We start from the raw sequence: 6,684 nt of genomic DNA on the forward strand, positions 1-6,684 counted from the left end.
ACGTTGGAGTCTGGACTCGTGTGGCCAAGAAGCTGGAAGAGAGGAGAACCACTTCTGGAGATGGTGCTCCTGACAGCGGCACTGCACCCGCTTCCTGGGGAGCCAATGGCCGCAGTGCAGGATGCTGGGGCTCTCACTGTGGCCTCCCAGCCCGGCTCTGGCGGTGGAAGCTGCACCCCACCAGCCTGATTCTATGCTTTGATTTCCCAGGCTCTCATTTCCACATCTTAAAGCCTTCTGGAAATTCTGTAAGCTTTTTAGTATCCCTTTCCAAATTCCTTTGCTGCTGAGTAAGGCAGAGTGAGTGTCTGTTGCTCCAACCAAGAGCCCTCTGTGATCCTGAGCAGGGGCAGGAGTCAGGGGCCCGGAAGGAAAGAGGCAGCACCCTTGGCTGGCGGTCTGGAGAGCCTTTAATGCAGGGACCGGCTACAGAGGCTCACACAGGTGGAGACAGCCAGAGACAAGCCACGGCGGGATGCCATGGCCAGCCTGAGGTTAGAGAGGGCAAGGGGAGCTTGGAAGCAGCAGAGAGGTGGAAGAGAGGAGCTGTGGTGAGAGAAGGACCGGGCCACTGCCGGGAGGAAGAAATGGTCCGACATCTCTCTGGTCCTGCACACACTCTGCTGAAGGCACCTCCCACAGCTGAACCCAACCGGAAGTCAGGGAGAAGATGAGGGGGCCGTCTCCAGAGTTCGGAGGTGGACAGAGAAGGCTGGCACTGGAGCTGAGGAGCACAGTGAAGAGTAGCCAGCCCCAAGGAAGGCCAGGGGCATGGGTTCAGCGCCGGCTGCAGGCTTGGGCACTGTCCAGACACGTTCTCTGCGCGACCTCATTGAATCTTGACAGTGGCCCTGCTGAACAGACTTGGAGGTGGGCTGACGGGACGCAGCCCCAGGGCCAGTCTGACTGAGCACCGGAGTGGCAGCTACCTCGTTTGAGCCCACAGCAGCCCTGCTGGCTGAGCGGGGCAGACGCACTGTCACTGTTTTCACCATGAAGCAAACAGGCTCAAAGAGGTTGGGCTGGTGTCTTGAGTACATATGCGTGCGCAGAGGCTGGCTGCTGGAACAGGCAACCCCAGGTTTCAGGAGCTTAACCTGACGCATGCTCCTCTCACGGCACAGGCCAGTGTGGGGCAGTAGGGTGGGTGGCTGGCTGCATGGAGCCATTCCAGAGTCCAGGACCTGTTTTCTAGGGTCTTGAAGTTTCTTCCCCTGGAGCTCAGTGGGACAGGAAAAAGAAATTATGGCAGACGGCAGGAGAAGTTTCAGGGGCAGCTGGCGCTCTTTCTCATGTCCGCTCGCCAGAGCTCTGTCTCGGGTCCCACCTGGCTTCCTGGGGTGGGAGAGGAACTCGCCCGTGTGCCGGGAGGGAAGGAGGACGCGAATGGGGAGGTGTTTGGGCGGCTCTGCAGAGCACCTCCCAGGCGGGCCCATGGCAGGCCGCATGGAACGCAGAACCGAGTGGCTGGGAAGGGTGAGGGTCAGAGGTGGGAGACGGGGTGGGGAGGGGAGCAGTGCCCACTGTGCACACGTTAGAATCCTTGGCCAGGGTTTTGGAAGCCTTTGACGGGGGTGGTGTCAGCTTGCCTGAGGTTCCTCGGCTGGTTAGGCACAACCCCGGGCCCCGGGCTGAGCTGAGAACTTTAGCTCTTGGAGCTCTGCCTCCGCCTCACCCTGCACAATCATCCCAGCTTTCCGAGGCGGTGTCCGCTACCTCCCACATCTTCCAGGCTTTGGATCTCATTCCCTTCCCCCCAGCCTAATGCATGATGCTTGCCCTTATGAAATTTCCTGGGAGCGCTGTGAGACTCTGGGATGTTCCAAGTTTGGGGTCGGCAGAGCCCTTCGCCTGCCCTGCGTGAGTCCAGCCCACAGTTTCTAGGAGACGCCAGGGAACATACCGCAGGCAAGTTGCCGCAGAGCTGGCTGCAGGACAGGCGGCCTTACAAATTGCTCTGTTAAACCTAAAAGCTCCAGCTATCCCGGGGATTACGAGGCGCCCCAGCGAGGCCTTGTTAGGACCGGCCTCCGGGAGAACACGGAGGGTATTTACATTTGTTGAAGGGCTCATTTTCGTGAAGGATGACAGGGCCTCGGCCTCAGAGGATCGTGTGTGCATGGGCTTTTTATTTCCAGCAAACACTCAAACTTGCAAGAGGTCAGATACAGTGCAAGGCAGAAATCGCGCTCCGCTTCAGGCGGGGATGTGGCTGTGTGCTGACCTGGTGCCCTGGAGCCAAGGTATTTCTTCCATTCTGGTTTCCATGAGCTTGGCAAAGGTGAGACACCTAGATCAGACACCTCTTCTCTACTACCTAGATCACCGCAATCTCTCTCACCTGGTGTCTGTGGCTCGTTGCTCCGGGCACCACTGTGGCAGCCAGACCTTCACGGTTCCAACCACATTCTGCAAAGCGCCTTACTGTGCCCATGCTGGACTTAGCCCTCCTCACATTTTGGGGACTTCCTGTCACCTTGGAGGCCGTGGATGCTGTGGGATCTGCCCAGTGCCCAGTCACGCACCACGGGGAAGGACTTCATGCATCATAGAGTAGATAATTGGCCAATGAGCAGCGTGAACCAGTGGGCAAATTGTCCTCTTCTCTCTCCTTGGATGGTTGTCCTGAGAAGCGGTTGTCTATATGGACTTTTGGAAGAGTCCCCTAAAATTGTGCAATCAATTGCTCCTAATACCAAGTGCTGGCCAGTTCAGTATTGCACCCTCCCTGGGATTGCACTCCCTAATTCAATGGCAGAGTATTAGGTTTGCCTTGACATGTTTTCTAGGGAACACACACTCATATACACACTCTGTACACACACACTTGCACATGTGTGGAAATGGCGATTGATTCTTTCTTGATCCCAGTAAGTCATGGGATCTGTCTTTTCTTCCCACACGATGATTAACAGCAACGTCATGGTCATCACTGTCTATCATTTATAGAGCTCTGTGGCAGAGACCAGCAAGTCATTCTCCAAATCATTTTCCTTTTCCTTCAGGGAACACAGCCATCCACATTTCCCAGCCTCCCTTGCAGTTGGAGACAAACAAGTGATTGAGTTTGGCCAATGACATGTGACAAAAGTGACGTTGATCACTTCCAGGCCTGATCCATCAAAATCTAACATGCCAGCTCCCATCCTCCATCCTCTCCACCTGCTGAATTAAGAGGTCTCCCGACACCTGGGAGGAGGAGAGCCTCCCATGAGAACCAACCAACTGGGAAAATCAGTGCTGCACTGTTATGTAACGAAGAAAAAACTTGCTGTGTATGGAGCCTCTGACACGTGGGGATTAGGGTTTGCAACGAGAAGACCATCCTCATAAGTGTGACTTGCCTGGTTTTGCCTCAGTGCACTTCTATGCACTACCCCATTTAATCTTTTTGTTTGTTTGTTTTAAATAGAGTCTCCCTCTGTTGCCCAAGCTGGAGTACAATGGTGTGATCTTGGCTCACTGCAATTTCTACCTCGCGGGTTCAAACGGCTCTCCTGCCTCAGCCTCCAGAGTAGCTGGGATTGCAGGTGTCCGCCACCACACCCAGCTGATTTTTTATATTTTTAGTAGAAACAGGGTTTCACCACGTTGGGCAGGCTGGTTTTGAACTACTGAACTCAGGTGATCCGCCCGCCTCAGTCTCCCAAAATGTTGGGATTACAGGCGTGAACCACTACACCTGCCCTAATCTTCTTTAAATTCTGTATTTTATTACTGAAGTATGTTGCTCTACCTGCCCCACCCCACAATAAGAATCTCACCCAGGATCCCCATCCTTTTCCCTTATTCCCCCTTCCCCCTTGACACCCCTGCACAAGTGCTCCAGGAGTCCCTGACCACTGGCCGTTTGAAGTGTGTCCATTGGGTAGCAGTGTGGAAACTCCCAGGACCAATGTGAAAACTCTCAGGGCCTTTGTGGGGAAAATGGAGGGGGCTGAGGCAGTACTGGGAGGGGCTTATTTGAGGGTCCTGGCCACTTCTTTGCAGACCAGCTTGATCTCCTCATCATGTGGACAGGTAGGGGCGAATTCTTCCCAGGCATAGGCACTACCCAAGCACCAATGCCATCCCCGGAAGGTCTCAGGGATGGGGAAGCCCTGGTACTTCTCACAGTCCACCTGGACTATGCGGAGCTTTGGCAACAGGCTGCAGTCAACCAGGGTGAGCTCACTGCCATCCAGAAACCTCTTCCGAGAGATGCCCTCATCTTCAGCACTGGTGTCATCCACTTCTTCTGGGAAGGGGGATGTCAAGTAACTGTCTAAAATCTTCAGGGCTCTCAGGAGCCCCTTGTCCAGAGTATCATTGAGTCCTGCATTTGAACTTGATGTAGGCAGAAAAGTCGGCAAATACGTCCAGCCCAGCTGTGTTTGACTCAGGGTTTAGAGTTCTCAGCTTGGGGTACCTGGAAGGACACAGCACTGCCTCCAGAAATTCCTCAATCTTTTGGGTGTCTACATGTGCTTCCATGCCACAAAGCAGGAACAGGAGCTGCCCTTCTGGGTACAGCTTCTGCACTGTCATGGTCTACCTCTTGGTGTCAATGGTGGTGATACGTGAAAGTGACTCCTTTGAGCCAAAGCACCGTGAACAGTCTCTAGAAGAAGGAGCAGTTCCTGGCCAAGTGAGGTGGCTCATGCCTATATCCCAGCACTTTGGGAGGCCGAGGTGGGTGGATCACCTGAGGTCGAGAGTTCAAGACCAGCCTGACCAACATGGAGAAACCCTGTCTCTACTGAAAATACAAAATTAGCTGGGCGTGGTGGTACACACCTGTAATCCCAGCTACTTGGGAGGCTGAGGCAAGAAAATCGCTTGAACCTGGGAGGCAGAGGTTGCAGTGAACCGAGATCATGCCATTGCACTCCAGCCTGGGCAACAAAAGTGAAACTGTCTCAATAATAATAATAATAATAAAAAGAAGAAGAAGGGGCAGTTCCCAATCTTGTCTCCATCACTGCCAACTTTCACGAGCAACCTTCATGAGGTTGTTCTTCAGCCATGGTTGCATCAGGGCCCATTTAATCTTCACAAAGAAAGTACAATTATCATTGCAGCTGGCCTGGTGCTGAGATTGAGGCTCAAAGAGATCACAGTACTCAGAAGCTCACATAATTAGCAAATGGAGAGGATCTCTCGAATTTTTAAGCTAACTAGAACTCTTACCATCATGAAACATGTCCACGTCCACTTTATAGATGAAGAGACTGAAGTTCATAGACCAATGACCAGTTGAGGTATCACTCAGTTTGCTAGCGTGCCGATGGGCAGTTCTCCAGACCCCCAATCTCCTAAGCCCTTTCTAAGACATCATGGACTGACAAGTGTCTTCATAGTCCTTTGCTGTCTCTCCCAGAGAAGGAGGCAAATTATCCATTTAGTGGAAGCAACGATCAAAGAAATAAATCAGTCGTATCCAATGACCTGATGTTGAGTCTGATAGACACTGGGCAGAGAAGCAATGATGTTGCAACATAGGGAATAGACAGGGTTGGAACTGGCCCCTCTGCTGATCAGCTATGTGACTTGGAGCAAGTGGCTTAGCCTCTCTGTGTCTCCAGGACCTCATTTGTAAAATGAGGCTAGTAATGTCACCTGCCCAACACAATTGCTGGATAGTTTCTAACAAAGCTTTTTGCACTACCCCATGTAGCTAGCACATGAGAAGCCCTCAAACATTAGCTGTTACTTTATTTCACTGTGTGGTCAGTCCAAGGCTACCCACATTTGCCAGTTCATCCCATGTCTGCCTAGTCTCTCTCTCTCTCTCTCTCTCTCTCTCTCTCTCTCTCTTTCTTTCTGGTCCCTCCAAAGTATTTATCTCATTTCCTTGCCTCAAAAATCCATGACCACACACTGACTCCCCTCCCCCCTCATTAAACCAGGCTTTCAGGAAAAGATCTAATATCAGTCAGATAATGTAAACCATCGAGGCGCCTCGCCTGGGGAGTTTTGCTAGTTCAGCCTAAGCTTTCAGTGAAGGTGCAAGCAACAGAGCTTCCTGGGACAGGGATTTGGAGTCTGAGCTGGCAGGTGTGGGGCAGACGCAGAGGATAGAGAATCCCTCCGGCAGTGCCCAGGTGGACGTCCTCTTCCACTCCCTGCCCGGATGCCCTGGACAATGTATCCTTTAGGCATTTAGGTCTGAGTCACCAGATGGCAGGGATAGCTTCAGCCTTCTCTCTGAGCCAAACTGAAAGCCCATAATATCCACCCCAGCTTGGCTTTGTGGTTTTCTGTTTTGCTCATTCCCAAAACAAGTTCCTCAGGAGGATGGAGGTCTGGTCCTCCAGATGAAGGATGATCTCTGTGATTCCTGGGAAGGGTGGGGTGAAAGCGATTATCTTTGAAGCACCAGAGAAAGTTTTCCAGAGAAGGATGTGGACTGTAAGGAATGGGGGAGTGTGAGACGAACACAAAACACTCTACCAGAAACTGCAGAAGGCCTCTGAATTGAGCATGATCTGAGGAGTCTTAGGTTCCTCCCACCTCCTCAACAGCAACTATTCATCCATTCATCCATCCATCCAATCTTCTTTCCATTAATCCTTCCTTTTACTCATACACCTATCCATCCATCCATCTATCCATTCATCCATCTATCTGTCAATCCATCCATCCATGTATCCATCCTTTCATCCTTTTAGTCATCCATCCATTTATCCATCCATCCTTTCTTCT

At 52.1% G+C, this 6,684-nt stretch overlaps 1 pseudogene; it reads right to left on the bottom strand.

Moving 5' to 3' along the window:
* Positions 1-3,959: 3,959 nt before the first annotated feature.
* On the bottom strand, positions 3,960-5,006 carry LOC105533229 (annotated as a pseudogene).
* Between the last annotated feature and the right edge of the window lie 1,678 nt (positions 5,007-6,684).

This window comes from Mandrillus leucophaeus, unplaced genomic scaffold (genome assembly GCF_000951045.1).
Source record: "Mandrillus leucophaeus isolate KB7577 unplaced genomic scaffold, Mleu.le_1.0 Scaffold10, whole genome shotgun sequence".
NCBI classification, from domain to species: Eukaryota; Metazoa; Chordata; class Mammalia; order Primates; family Cercopithecidae; genus Mandrillus; species Mandrillus leucophaeus.